Consider the following 14,459-nt stretch of genomic DNA (forward strand, 5'->3'; position numbering starts at 1 on the left):
ATTGAATTCACCTAGGAAGATCTGCTTGTCGCTTTGTGAATATTGGTCACTAATGAAGTCGTTCAACTCCTCTATGAAAGAAGAGCAATTACTAGGTGGGTGGTAGATGATATGGAACCTGAAGGGTGAGCCATGCTGAACTTGGAGTTCTAGGGAAAGGCATTCAAAGGTGCGAAAGAGGGTGGTGGGAAAGGTTTTGATTTGGAGAGCGTTTCTGTAGATAATCACAACACCTCCCCCGATCTTGCCTATTCTGTTGTTTCTGAGGATAGAGTAGTCAGTAGGTAACAGAAGATCAAAAAAGGTGTGAGAAGAGTCATTAAACAAGGTGTCAGAATTGAAGTGACATGCACCCAGGTGGTTACCTTAAAGGTTGCCCACCTGGATGGCCCGGCTTTTACTGTGCCCTGGCTTACAACTCGCAGCTGCTGAAGCCAAGGCAGGACTCTGACCCATTGCCAGGAAGTGTCAAAACTCCCAGGAGTAAAAAAAAATACCTGCATGGGAAGGAGGTGAAACTTCCCTTCCTGACAGAATGACTTGTGAAAGTTGTACTGCCCTCATCCTCACTCAAGGATCCAATGTGTAAGTTAGGTTCTAAACTCACAAAGCGTTCCTCTGCCCTCTGACTTTTTAGGTATTGCCTGCATAGCACTTACTCTGAGCTTGTAAATCTTTTGTATTAAAAAACTCTTAAAAATAACTTACAGCTCACCCTGACTTTCCATATGTTCATATGCTTATAACTCTGTTTTCCTTGTTTTCTATTGATTGCAGTATGCTATTTCCTGTTGTGTATTTCTTTCTCTGTGTTTTTTATTATCAGTGGAGCTTGGACCAAGTACTCCCTTTGAACATTTCTTCCGCCTTTTACAGCACAACTTTTTTCTCTGTGATTGAGCATGTAATTTCTAAAGCTCTGCCATTCTTTTGGAATATGTTTTTCAATCTTTTTTTCCCATTGTTTAATACCCAAGTAGTGCCAAGCTCTCCCGGCTGCCTTATAACACCCCTGCCCCCCCCACACACACACTACACAGACACAGGGAGGAGCTGAGTCACAAGCACTCTCCCCACTCCACAGCCATGGTCTGCCAGTTCAGGGGCAAATTTACTACTTCTGGCGCATCTCTGCTAATCAGCAGGGATGCGCCAGAAGAGTTGAGATGCATCAGCCCACCCGTGTGCCACCACTGATGTGCCGCATTAACAATGCAGTGTACCGTGGCGCATGGATGGGCAGATGCGTGTTGCATCCCCTGTCGGAAAGGCAGCGCATTGCTGGAGTTGCGTCGCAAGTGTGACGCAGCTCCAGAAAGGCTCGGGGTGCCCTATCCCTAACATGCTATGTCAATCCTTACTCCTGCTTCAAGCAGGCACAGGGTTTTGACGCAGCATGGCCTTAAAAGTGACGGAGTGAAATCTTGTAGATTTCACTCAGCCACTTTTAGGAGGCGTTCCTGCGCTGGAACGCGCAACCCCCCTATGCGCCCGAACGCCTACATGTGGCGCAGGCTTTAAAACATGATGCATCTCCCAGATGCGTCATGTTGTAAATACCCCACAGCATGGCGCTGGCTTTGTGCCGCCGCTGCGTCACAAAAGTGACGCAACGGCGGCGTAAAAGAGGCGCAAGGGCTTGTAAATCTACCCCTCAGTGCTCTGCAGGGGACTAGGCTGTGCCATTATTTGAATTTGAAGATATGCAGTTGATTGTTCTTTTCAGAGCATCTAGTTATACAGAAAATGGGGCTCCTCGTGTTTGTTTCTAGGTGCTGGCAAGTTTCCTCCACAGCTTTGATGAGTCCAAGATGGATACCACTGGGCTCTAACTTCTTATAGTTTCCAATCATCCTGGTGCATGACTGCTGTCCTTGCCGCCGTGCAGCTCTTTCAGACCCTGTGGGCGAGGCGTGCAAGGGCCTTTTTTGTCCTTGCGCGGGCAATTCAGACGAGCGCTCTGTGTGGCTTACGAAACAGCAGTGTTTCTGTGAATGTCAACTGCTTTTCGATGTGAGGGGGTGCTGGGGATCACCGAGGGGGTCAAGAGGGTTGCTAGGTGGATTCTTGTTTTTTTAACCACTTTTAAACAGCGCGTGCACGACCCAAAGGTGTTGGAGGGCTTTACATTCTCATTGTTTGACCGAACAATGTTAAGGATGGGTATAGATTGCAGACTGTGCAACCACTTATCAAAACGTATGATTTTCATCGTTCACTACGAAGACTGCACATTTTGAGAGATGGTTCTTCATCATAGAACAGTTCAGTTCAGTTGTGTTTACTGCAGTTAATGTCTACGGGTGGAAGAGGACTAGGGGCTTCCTTCATTGGCTTGGCAGGGAAAGGTTTTCTAGGTGATAGCAAGCTTGCAGTCATGCCCCGGAAATCCTGTTTAAAGTCCTCAAAGTGGTCAACATACTGTCACAGTAGGTGCTGTTTATCCTTTGGCAGGAGACCAGTTTTCAGGGATTCTGACATGTTATAATCTGTGAGCTTATAATTAAAAATACCACTGCCTACCCAAAAGCATAACAGGGGAAATAATTAAATCGGTTCCTGGATGTATTTGAGGGTTGTCTTGCCTCCCTTGTCCTCTCTTAATTGTGTTTGATGATGATTATATCTTTAGTAATGCAGTCCCCAAAATTAAAGATGTGGTAGTTATTTCTGCAGAACACCATGCTTACACAGTGATGTACAACATATGCTATAGTGATTTCTATTCCAAGACAGCAGATGCTGTCATATCTGGCTTTGTTTGATATTAAACATACGTTACTTCACCCACATTGTTTTCGTTCTGCCACCTTTTCCAGATGAGAGTAAATGCTATTTCATTCACAACACTCTAAGCTTAGCATATTATTTTCGAAGCTCCAGCTTGAAAAGTTTGATCTAGGGATGCACATGAAGCTTGCCTTTCTACTGTGAATCATTTTCAGTGTTGGCGTCATCGTGTCCCATTGCTCAACATCCAGTGTCACCCTATTTAGTTCTAACCACACTGTCCCAGTTTAAGTTTCACCCTGATTCAATTTTAGTTACTGTCAATCAGGTGGAAATCGTGAGCAAATCCAGCATTGACCTCACCTTTAACCACAGGTTCATCCTCCGTTGCCAGCGGGGGGGCTAGCTGTCCCTATGTCATTTTTAGCTAGGGTAGTGATGTATACATCCCCATCCATACATCCTAGCTGAACCAAAAGAGGAGGGAAAAGCCAGAATCTCGGTCTATAGATGAAAATAATCGGCTGAAGGTATGACCCTACTTACCTCTTGGCATAGCCAGGTGGGGTCAATGTCTTACAATGCATATAACTCATTAACAGCTTGACAGGAGTCATTTTGGCGCACAATAGAAGGGTACATGAGTCATATATGGTAAGCAAATGTCAAGCAACAGCAGATTCTGATTTCCAGCAGCAACCAACCAAAGGGTGGCAAATAAGAGTAGCATCATACAGCCTTGGCTCCAAGGTGAGAGACAAATCACTTGGTTTGTGTATGCTGCGCTGCTAAGGTTTCCCCCCTATTGAGGTGGTGGCCACTAACACATCTGTCCCATGATGGAACCTACAAAGTTATGACTTGGGCTCTGGTTTAAACTGAAGAGTTATTTGGTGCCTCCTTGATGGAACATGGACCGTGTGGAGAGTCATACTTGCTTGGATGTGGCACTTTGTGCTGGTCTCTGCTGGTAGAGGACACATTTATTTATTTATTTATTTAATACTGCGGGACGCAATCCAGGCAATGTAACCCAATAGGCGCCACATAAATTTTACATAAGCGGAAGCTATTGGATTTGTCATTGCTTGTTTTATTTGTTGTGAGTAAGGTAGGCTGGGTTTGTTCTTGAATATCATGATTTACCTTATTTTGCAGAGTCCATGGGTTCTATTCACAAACTGCATTTCATAGTGTGGTTAGTATTACTACAATAGTACTACTCATGTCCTACAAAATTCTATTTACAAACCTACATGCTAAGGTCTACAACACAGCCTGTACTATCTCTTATGTGTGGAGATCTCTGCCTGAACTGCGGAGGTCTCCACCCAGGCATGTACACTTTTTAGAAGTAAATGTGGGTGGGACACTGCGAAGTGGTTGGAAAATGATGAATACTCACGACTAAATGGGCGGTGTTTAGGGAGTAGCAAAAAAGGGTTTCAGGAGGGCTAGAGAGGGGTTTAGGGAAGGACATGCCCTCACCCAAAAATAGTAAGCTCATTCCTAATCACAAACTCGACCTCTAAAACTAAAACTACAACGGCGAAAAATGTCCCAAAATATTAGCATCCATCTCAGACCTTGATTAAGTCCTGCATCACACGTGCCCATACACTGGTACTGCAGCACACTTCTGAGGAAAATGATGGAGGCAGGGATTTAAAGTAACACTCCATAAAAAATATTGATAAAATAAATTCATTTATTTCAACTTTATAAAATTAGATATACATTTGTTGTAATATTAAAAATTAATATGTATTTAAAAAAAGAATATCCTTTTTACAATTTGAAATAAAAGTAACTTCTATTTAAAAAATAATGATAATTAGTTTAAATGAATTATATATAACTTGGTATATTAACTACATATTAAATATAAAACATGTTCTTTACGTGGGAATTTTCTTTAATAATTCGTTAAAGCATAATGTTATTATGATTTAATATATTTAAATGAGTTAAATATTTATTTCAAAATAAAGTTTTAGTATTTTGTTTATTTTGTACTACATTAAAACCACATTAAAAATAATTATACAAAACATTGACATGAATATTAATTACATAAAACATTTGTTAGTATTTTTTTTAACTTTAATTTTAACATTTATCATCTATATTTTACCATAGGGTGATCGCTACCCCAGTCAAGGAGATCTCCGCTTACATGTGAAAGGTTTCTGTAGTAACATTACTCATGAATTTGGCTACGACCCCCCCCCCCCCCCCCCCAACTCCCCCCCCCCCGGTTTCAGGTGTGAAGACATGTTAGCCTACACTTTTGAGGAACTTTACATTGGGAAATGTTAACTAGCTGAAAGCAATAAACTTCCTCAAAAAGTGCATGAGTAAATCTAAACATTTAAATTTAGCTTTGGGACTAGGATCTCGTGTTTTTCATGGAACCAGATGAAAATATATGTTGCCGTTTTGTTCCTTTCGATCAGTGAACAAAACAGTCCTTTCTTTATCTCCTAGGGTTTCATTAGTCCTTTTATAGACTTTCTAATATAAAAAATATCCAGTTCCTGATCTTAAAAAAAGCTGAGTAATGTAATAAACCCAGCAAAATAATAAAGCATAGACGTCTGAGTACCGGGATTGCTGGCAAAAGTAAAATCATCACATTTAAACAACTTATAAATGCATAGAAATGTCCCACAAACTGAACCCTGGAAATGACATAGCGATGCAGATGGTGCAGTCACACTTGGCAGGCTTTGTCGCTAAACGGTGGCTCTTTGATCCTAGAATGTGCATTTTTACTTTCTTAAAAATCTATCAACTCATGTATGTCAGAGGAATGTTATTGCCTTCTTTTGTAAGCATTAACAGCTGTTAATCACCCACACACAATTTTGGTACAGATGGGATAGATAACAAGGTCACAAGATGAGCTGATAGGGCAATAAACAACGGTCACTGCCTTCACAGGAAGTGCCATTGCCGGAAATCCCCGAGCAGAAAGCAGTCCAGAAAAACAATATATGAAACGCCAAATTCATAAATACAGTCTGTGATAGTTAACATTATTGGGTTTTAGCAAATCTAAAATTGACTTCACTGCGACCTATGTATGAAGATCATTCAACCCAAAAGTCATGGAAGATATTTTAACTCAAACCTCCTGTGCATTACTGGCAATAGCTGAAAATGGCGCATAACTGTGCTCCCAGTCCAAGGCAAAACTAGGCATACAGAGGGGCAGATTTACAAGCCCCTTGCGCCACTTTTGCGCATTTTTCCATGTCAAAAATGACGCAAAAGTGGTGCAAGGGGCTTGTAAATCTGCCCCAGAGTGTTTGGTGGAGAGCAAAGGCAATCTGTAGCCACTCTTGGCGAAACAGCCCCTTCAGTAGGCATTGGTTACCCAACAATAACAAAGTAAAGGATGTGGGGAGATACATTGTTAAACCTTTGGGGAAAGTTGCAATTATTGTCATTGGAAGTATCCAAAAAGCCATCTGGGGAAGCATGTAGGCCAAATAAACACTCTTGGAGTGACCGACTCAGAGATTGATGGTTAATAGATTAGAGAAACTGTCAACTATTGCATATGCCCCATAAAACATCGAAACAAGGGCAAAAGCAAGCATGCCAAAAGAACTAAAATAAATCAAGATTTTACCATCTTTTCAAAGCAAGCAGGCCTCCTGATAGCGACCTACCAGAGATTTATTTCATTTTAAAAAAAACAGAGGTTGGGGGGCTGGCAAGAGGTAGCTGCTAATGTGTGAAATAAAGGTGCATTACTTTTTTTTTATTTCAAATGATTTTATTAGGGAGAACATTTTATATACATACAGAGTACAGTGTATAGGTATACATTAGAGGTAGCGTGCGGGCTGCATTGTGCGCCTGGTGGGTTACAAAACTTCCACTTTGGGGCCATAAGTGTGGCTTTCATAGGCGTTGCAGGGTAATCATGATCTAGGCCGTGGTATAGTTGGGCTTGTGTTCGCCCCCGCTGAAAGGAGAAACAGAAGTAGGAGAGGAGTAAAAGGACAGGAAAGGAGGACTGTGTTTTTCGTGTAGTGGTTAGCCGCCCAGGTTATCCCAATTTGCGGTTTATGGTTGTTGGTTATGGGGGGGTGTCGAGCCCTGTCGGTCTGTCTAGGGTGGCTTGTGAGTACTCAAGTAGTTGTCCAGGGAGAACCACATCTCCCCTTTACGTTTGGGGTTGGGTGCGCTGTTAGAGGTTATGTTGTCCGCCCCCCGTAAGAAGATGAACCAGTTGAGCCAGCTTTTGAAAGATGCCTTCCCTGTGTCTTTCCAATTCGTTAGGATGGTCTTAACAGCCGCTGTGAGCAGGAGGTCAACTATTTCGCTGTCGTCTCTGGATTGGATTTCGGGGCCATGAATGCAGTGGCTAACTCTTGGAAGTCGAGTTGCAATGAGAGCCCTGGCATGTCATTTAATTCCGAAAACGGATGTGTCTCTTCGTCTGACTTCGTAAAGCTATTTAACAGAAAGTTTATTCAAACCTGCCTTCCCGAAGGAGCAGCTGAGGTGAACTAAACCATTGTAAAAAACAATATTTGAGTAGCGATACCTACTGAAAGTAGGTAACTAGATGTGTCAATAATTAACAGACCTTAGTGTGAAATAGAGGTATTCATGCTAACCTTGAATGTACTATTTATATCATATTGCTGCTTGGATTGTTGCATAGTCTAAAGATATGACATTTTTAACTTTATTCCAAAACGTGTTCTGTTCTGGTCAGCACAATATTCTGTTTTCATATATTTTACACGCTTTACTATTAAGCGATTCATCAGTCCCGATGTGACCGACATTTGCCGGAGAGATAACACATACGCAGTGTGGTTTTTTTCTAGTCAGATAAGCCCCTTATCATTTTTCTGCAGGGCATAAACTAATATATTTTATGTTAGACGAAGTTGGCAAACAGGTCCTAATTTTCAACATGTTGTGGGGTCAATGTGGGCAGGGGAACCTTCAATTCTAGGCTCTTTTCAATCTAATGCCACTAATGACGATAAATAGACAACAGAGAGACGACAGAGAATTAAAGAGAAACATTGGTACAAAGGAAGAGCACCTACTCACATATGTACTCATGTCTCACACACCCAGCAGTTTTCAGCTTGCTGGAGCGGAGTATGTACATGACAATATTTTGTGCCAGGTGATTAGTACCACCTTGCTGGAGTGGGGTGGGTACATTTTAATTGTAATTTTAATTCTTTTTATATAGCATTTACTACCTCTTAGACTGACTCGAAGCACTTTTCAGCAAAGAGCACTCTACTACGGAACCCAGGAAGGATTAGTGGTGGGTTAGTTTAGGGAAATATGAGTTTATTTGAGTGGTGGAAATGCAAGTCTATTAGTTGGATTGAATAGGATAATGGAGGGATAGAAGAGGGAACAGTATAGAAAGTGTTATTTGGGAGATCATAGTAGTAAGAGGAGGTTTGGAATTAGTAAAGGGAAAGATGGAGGAGGGAACAATCTCTAGAAAATGATTTGAGAAATCATAGCAGTAAAATTAGGTTTGTAATGGGTCAAAGGAGGGATACATGAGTGAAGAATTTAGAAAGGATTGCGAGGGGCGATCGTAGTAGTAAAATGAGGTTTTGGGTGAGCCAAGAAGGGATAGAGGGGAGAAGAGTCTAGAAAGGTTTATTTTGGTGATCAAAATAATAGAATGATGTTTGGGCTGAGTCAGAGAGTGAAGGTAGAGGATATATTAGGCGAGCTAAAGAGTGATACAGAGTAGTGCATTGGAGAGAGTCAAAGGTTTTTTAATTTTTTTTATTACCAGAACATGCAAACTAAGGGAATCATTAGGATGTCCGCCCGCCATCCCGACGTAAAAAGGGACCGCCCGCCATAAGTCCGGTGGTCCCATGGGGGTGATTAGGATTTTTCATTCAGGCAAAGCGGAAGACGACTTTTAGATGGCAGGACCCTGTAAACACAGCTGCTGTCCATTAACGATACGGCATTTAAACACCGAGTCTTCCTGCCGATCTGTACCTCCCGGGGCTAGCTCTACCGAGCAACGAGGTACCGACGGACAGGTAAGACTGCTGAAACTCTACCTACTCCTTTACCACTTTTAAGGGCTCTTTTTAGTTTGGTAATGTAGGAAGGGCTTTGATGCTTTGGTAAATCTAGATATAGCCAACTTATTTCCTACAGCTTTTAACTTTGCAATCAATTGCTCACCATTGAGCATTTATGATGGGACAGTACCAAGTGCACCTAGAGGGAACTCTGTGGCCTTGCCTTTTCTTTAGTACTTAGTTTTGGAAGTTCTTTTGTATGGTTTACTCTATTAGACACCTATATATATTTTTCTCCCCATAGCGCAGGGCCTCCTCCCAGAGCAGCCAGCCAGGTAGAGGTGAGGCAGGATTTTCCTACTATTGAGGGTAAGTCCTATCCAGTGTAAATTATTACACTGGCAAAATCAGCTACAAACTTGCCTTGTTTGTCACTGAATATGTATGTTAACTAAACAATGTGTATATGTGTTTCTCTCCCTATCCTTCTGTTTGCTACTTGGGTATGACCTGATCACCAAATATAAGACAGGAATACCAGTGGAGTATATAAGTTAGCTTTATTTTGTATTTTCTACTGTGTTGTCACGTATTATTGCAGCAGCAGTTTCACTTATTTTTCGATCTGGTCCTGAAGAAAGCCGTTGATACCGTTTGGATCCATAGGCTGAAACATGTTGACCATCAAGTGACAGTGGTTCTATATCTATACCACTGAGCTGTTTCTTTTAACCCTGTCAAGCGGAACACAACAATAAAGCATTATAGTGTATCCAGTTAGGTAGTTTTAGAATTCACTCATCTATCCTTCACACAGCGCTGCATACCTCACTACACCTATTTCCTCACATATGGGATTACCATCCTTACGTCAAAAAAACATCTCTGAGCTCCTCACTTAATCACCGGAGTAGTAGCTCCCAGTGTTGACTAGGTTTTCTACACTGGTAAGGAGGACCCATATGATGAAGCATGTCACCCTTGGGTGAGTGGGGGTTCTTATCCTTAAGGGATGTCTCCCCCAGTCATTTTTGTAGTGTAATGTCGGTTTTGAGAGAACTTAGCACATTGGTTACATACATATGGTTTAGACCACAGTTGTGCAATTTTGTGTAGGGTGATTAGGATGCGCCCACTGCACTGGCAGGTGCATCCTGCATTTTCAAAATTGCGGTGGGCGGTGCTTTCAGCACCGCAAGCCGCAATGGCAAAAATGCATGTTGTGCATTTGCATGCACAACGTGGCAGGCACCGCAGGGTGCCAGCCATGTTGTGCATGCAAATGTACCCCCCATGTGCACCCCCAACCCCCAAAATTTGTGGGGACCCGCAACAGGCCCCCAACTTCAAAATCCGCATGCCTTTATGTGGCGGCATTGCCGCCATGGAAAGGCTGCCTCAACACCTGCATCCTTATATGTAGCAGACACCGCAACCATATTAAACCCTTGACCGGGTAGAAAAGCGATAGACGGTCTTCCTGTCCGCTGCAGTACTCCTGCCATACTAATATGGTGGGGGGGAAATGGGTGGCGGGAGGGGAAGAATGAAGTGCGGATTGCCACCGCCATGTGGGCGGTGGCGATCCACCCCACATCCTAATGGGCCACTAAATGTTTTGCCCATGTGATATGTTGCACCCTGCATTAGGACCCGCTAGGCCTGCTATACATGTGACATGCATATTACAGGGGGAAGTCTGGCTTTGCCATTGGTTTAAATGGCAAAGTCAGGCCAGCAGTTTAACCCAGAGTGGTGAAAAGAAGTTTACTAGACAACAGGTAAGTATTAACTTCTTCTTTATTCCAGCAAGACATGGAGCCACCGCCTCCTGTGTTCCCTCCAACCGTCGATATGACCTATCTTCTAGAACCTTCAGGTAGCAGTTCTAGAGTAAACAATAAAAATAGAACTTAACACATCTTTCCCCTATACAATTGAAAAACTAAAAACACTAGAAGACAAACAAAAGTTAATTAAAAATAACTTTGCATAAACACAAGTAAACAAATGGAAATGGTATATCTCTTACTGATACATTAGATAATCACATGAATATTACATAACATGTTATATCACTTACTGATACATTAAATAGTCACATAATTTACTAGGCAACTTAGTTGATCTAACAGGATGCTCACGCATGTGCATAATCTGCCTAGTCGTAGATTGATTGAAATTGTGATGATCACAAATAGCTTGATTGGTACTAGATGACTTTTGGTAATTGGAAACAGAAATCTTATTTTTATTCCACCACTTTCCTTCTTCCAATTGTACAGCACATTTATTAGTTCTCACTACAAGCTGAGGATGAGAAAACTTTGACGAACCTTTAGGCAAAATTCTAGAACATTTAACTCGCGCAAAATCCCCTACTTTCACTTTGAGTTGTTTTGTGCTAGATTGGATATCTTTTTTTTTAGCTTCTATTCTCTTCTATTCCAGAATACTGCAGCTTGGTTGGTTTTGAACCTCCCGCGCAAAACCTCCTCTGCTGCCTGTTTAAAAAGCCTACACTGGTTGCCGGTAAAAAAGCGCATCCTTTTTAAAGTATTATGCCTGGTCCACTGACAACTGTACGAAAAAAATCCTAAATACGGGTCCAAAAAACTCAGATGGTATCAGCCATACAGGGAACTCAGATCCAGAAACGAACTCTTACTGGCACCTTTAAGAATACGAACCTCCAGAAATGGCGGCCGAGCATTTTCGTTTCTGGCCCCGGCCACATGGAACAAAAGGCCTTTTTATTTCCGAAACTCCCCCGATCACGTCTGTTTCCACAAAGGATTAAAGACTTGGCTCTTTGCAAATTAACTGCATCCCTTTAAGTCAGAGACTGCTGCAAGCGCAATGAGACTCCTTAGGATCTGATTTGAGCGCTATACAAATATCCTTGACTTGACTTGACTTTTTGTTAACCTCTTTTAATTTAGTTATTGGTACACTGAATGCACCCAACCATCCTCTTAACATTTTCGTAGCCGGAACGTGACCTCTGAGTAAAATAAAGGGCGAAACATCTGTGTCAGGGTTAGGAGTAGTACGTACAGCCCACAACAAATTATTGAGTTCTTTTTTGCAATTAAGATTACTAGCCTTAGAAAGTTGCATGTTCTCTTTGATCACCCTATTGGAAAGGGGCGACCAATCGGTCCCCCCGAACGTATGGTGGAGTACCACGATCCCCCCGGGAAGCCATCTTGGGCGGGAGGCGAGTCTCGGCTGGTATGCCCGAAGCGGCGTAGCCGGGGCGCGCCTTTTTCCCGCCCTAGAGTGGGCTGGCCTAGACAACGCGGCCGGCCACGCCCTCGGAGGCAGGCGGGGGCGGGTTCACGCCCACCCTGAAGACGGATAAAAGGAGCGGAAGCCAAGAAAGCATCCTCTTGTTCCTGTGCTCTGAAGCTGCACCTCCCCGCTGCACGTGAGCTCGAGACGGAACGAAGAGCAATTTTGAGCGTTGTAATCCCTCTTTTTGTCTTACAGATATCCCGTCTAAGAATGCCCAAGAAGGTCGGAAAGCGGGTCGGTACCGACGAGATGCTCCGCATACTCATGAAGGAGATAGCCGATCTGAAGAGAAAGGTTGAGGCTAAGGACGGGGAGGGAGGACCGAAACGGCCTTTACAGGGAACAATTCCCGGTGGAAAAAGCAAGAGGCCCAGAAGGGGAGCACTTGGGGGGGAGACCCCGGTTCCCGAAGCCCCACGAGAGGAGCCAACCCCGGCGCCAAAGGAGGGGAATCCAATCCCTGTGGTGGTCACCCCTGCGAACAGGGAGGATATGCCCCCCGAGTTAGCGGCACAATTGGCAGCGTGGTTGGGAAACGATAGCGAGGGCGCCACGGCTGACGACGCCCGGGCAGTGATGAGGCAACTGCGGGAATCTAGGGAGGCTGCGAAGACGCCATCTTCTGTTCCCCCACAGGTCCCGGCGGTTGGAAGTACAGCAGGCCCAAGTTCGGCGACAAACGTGGGGTCTACTTCAGGTAAGCGGCCATTGCCGATTGCGGGGGGGGAGTCTGCACCTTCTCGTAAGGAGAAGATTGCTCAGCACGTCCCACTAGAAATCAAGGAATTGATTTGGGCGGATAAATATGTAAACATGTTTTCATTGCTTACCGACCATTACGAGATCGAGCATGTAAAGAGTCAAAAGGAGCTCATGCATCCGAGTGTTTGGCGCGCAAAAATGGCCGCCTTTAAGGTCGACGAGACCATTGGTACTCGGGGCAGAGCGTGGGGAATTTTTACTTCCATCATGGGGGAGCGCAGGCCTGAGTTGTTGACCGAGTTACCCATTTATCAGTCACGTATTATGGAGTATTCTGTGGCATATGGGGGCAATCAGTGGTTCTGCTATGATAATTTGTTTAGAAAAGCCAAAGAACACAACCCGTTGTTGTCTTGGGATTGTTACGACTCTGTGTCTTGGCAAAAAATGGAGAGTACAGGGATGTTGAAGGTGCCATTAGTAGGGAGTAACGGGGGGGATTCCTCCCGCCAAAACTCTGGGACGCCCTTTCGGACGGGTGCAGGTAACGAGTTCCACACGAAGCCGAGTGGCAACACAGGTAAAAGGGGGATCTGTTGGAATTTTAACAGGGGCAAATGTACCAGGCCCCAGGGGTCATGCAAATTCAGACATGAGTGTGGGGGGTGCGGGCAGCCATCCCATCCTGAGTCCATGTGCAGAGCCAAAACGGGTGATAACGGTGGTAAGGGAGGCGACAAACAGGTCTAATATAGTCCGAGGGGCGCCTTTACCGACCCCGATTGATACCATGGCAATGATTCCTTGGCTCAGCGAATACCCAGATCATGCTTCCGCTGGGGTGTTACGGAACGGGTTTTCATATGGTTTCCGCATCCCAGTGGGGGATTTTCAGGGGGTACCGGACTGTAAGAATCAAATGTCGGTCTTACAGCACACGGCAGTGGTGCAGGTAAAGATTGGGAAAGAGGTGACTCGAGGTCGTGTCGCCGGTCCATTCGATTTGCCACCAGTTGCTAATTTTGTGTGTTCTCCTCTAGGGGTGGTCCCCAAGAAGGACCCGGGTGAGTTTCGGCTGATACATAATTTGTCAGCCCCACGTGGTCTTTCCGTGAATGACGCGATAGACCCGGAAGTATGTTCGGTGCGGTACGCATCTTTCGATGAGGCCGTTGCCATGTTGAATCGCCTGGGGCCCGGGACGCTGATGGCCAAATCGGACATCGAGTCAGCGTTCCGGTTGCTCCCGGTACACCCAGAGGATCAGCGTCTCCTTGGTTTTCAGTTTCAGGGTCGCTATTACATGGATAAATGTATGCCAATGGGATGCTCGATTTCATGTGCCTATTTCGAGAAATTCAGTTGTTTTCTGCAGTGGGTATTCACGAGGAAGACAGGTTTTCAACATGTTATGCACTATCTCGATGACTTTCTGTTTCTGGGGGCAGCCGGGGATTCTGAGTGTGGACAGGCCTTACATGAATTTTGTGTCCTAATGAATCAATTCGGTGTGCCATTGGCGCCAGGTAAGACGGTGGGTCCCTCGACCTTGATCGAGTTTCTGGGGATCGAGCTCGACTCGGTGGAAGGTTGTTTTCGATTACCTAAAGAAAAAGTGTTAAAATTCAGGTTATCCCTTGAGACATGTATTCGTGCAACGAAAGTGAACCTGCATCAATTGCAACA

At 44.2% G+C, this 14,459-nt stretch overlaps 1 protein-coding gene across 3 annotated transcripts in view; it reads left to right on the top strand.

The window, feature by feature from the left end:
* Positions 1 to 14,459, top strand: part of LOC147701168 (peripheral myelin protein 22-like) — a 154,556-nt gene that overhangs the window by 17,951 nt on the left and 122,146 nt on the right. The window contains exon 2 of one of the 3 annotated variants that reach the window (XM_086929929.1): positions 9,079 to 9,143. The exons of the other annotated variants lie outside the window; for them this stretch is intronic. The gene's annotated coding sequence lies outside the window, so the exon portion shown is untranslated. The remainder of the gene's footprint in view (positions 1 to 9,078; positions 9,144 to 14,459) is intronic. 3 annotated transcript variants of the gene reach the window in all.

The sequence above is a fragment of the Lissotriton vulgaris genome, chromosome 7 (assembly GCF_964263255.1).
Source record: "Lissotriton vulgaris chromosome 7, aLisVul1.2, whole genome shotgun sequence".
Classification (NCBI taxonomy): domain Eukaryota; kingdom Metazoa; phylum Chordata; class Amphibia; order Caudata; family Salamandridae; genus Lissotriton; species Lissotriton vulgaris.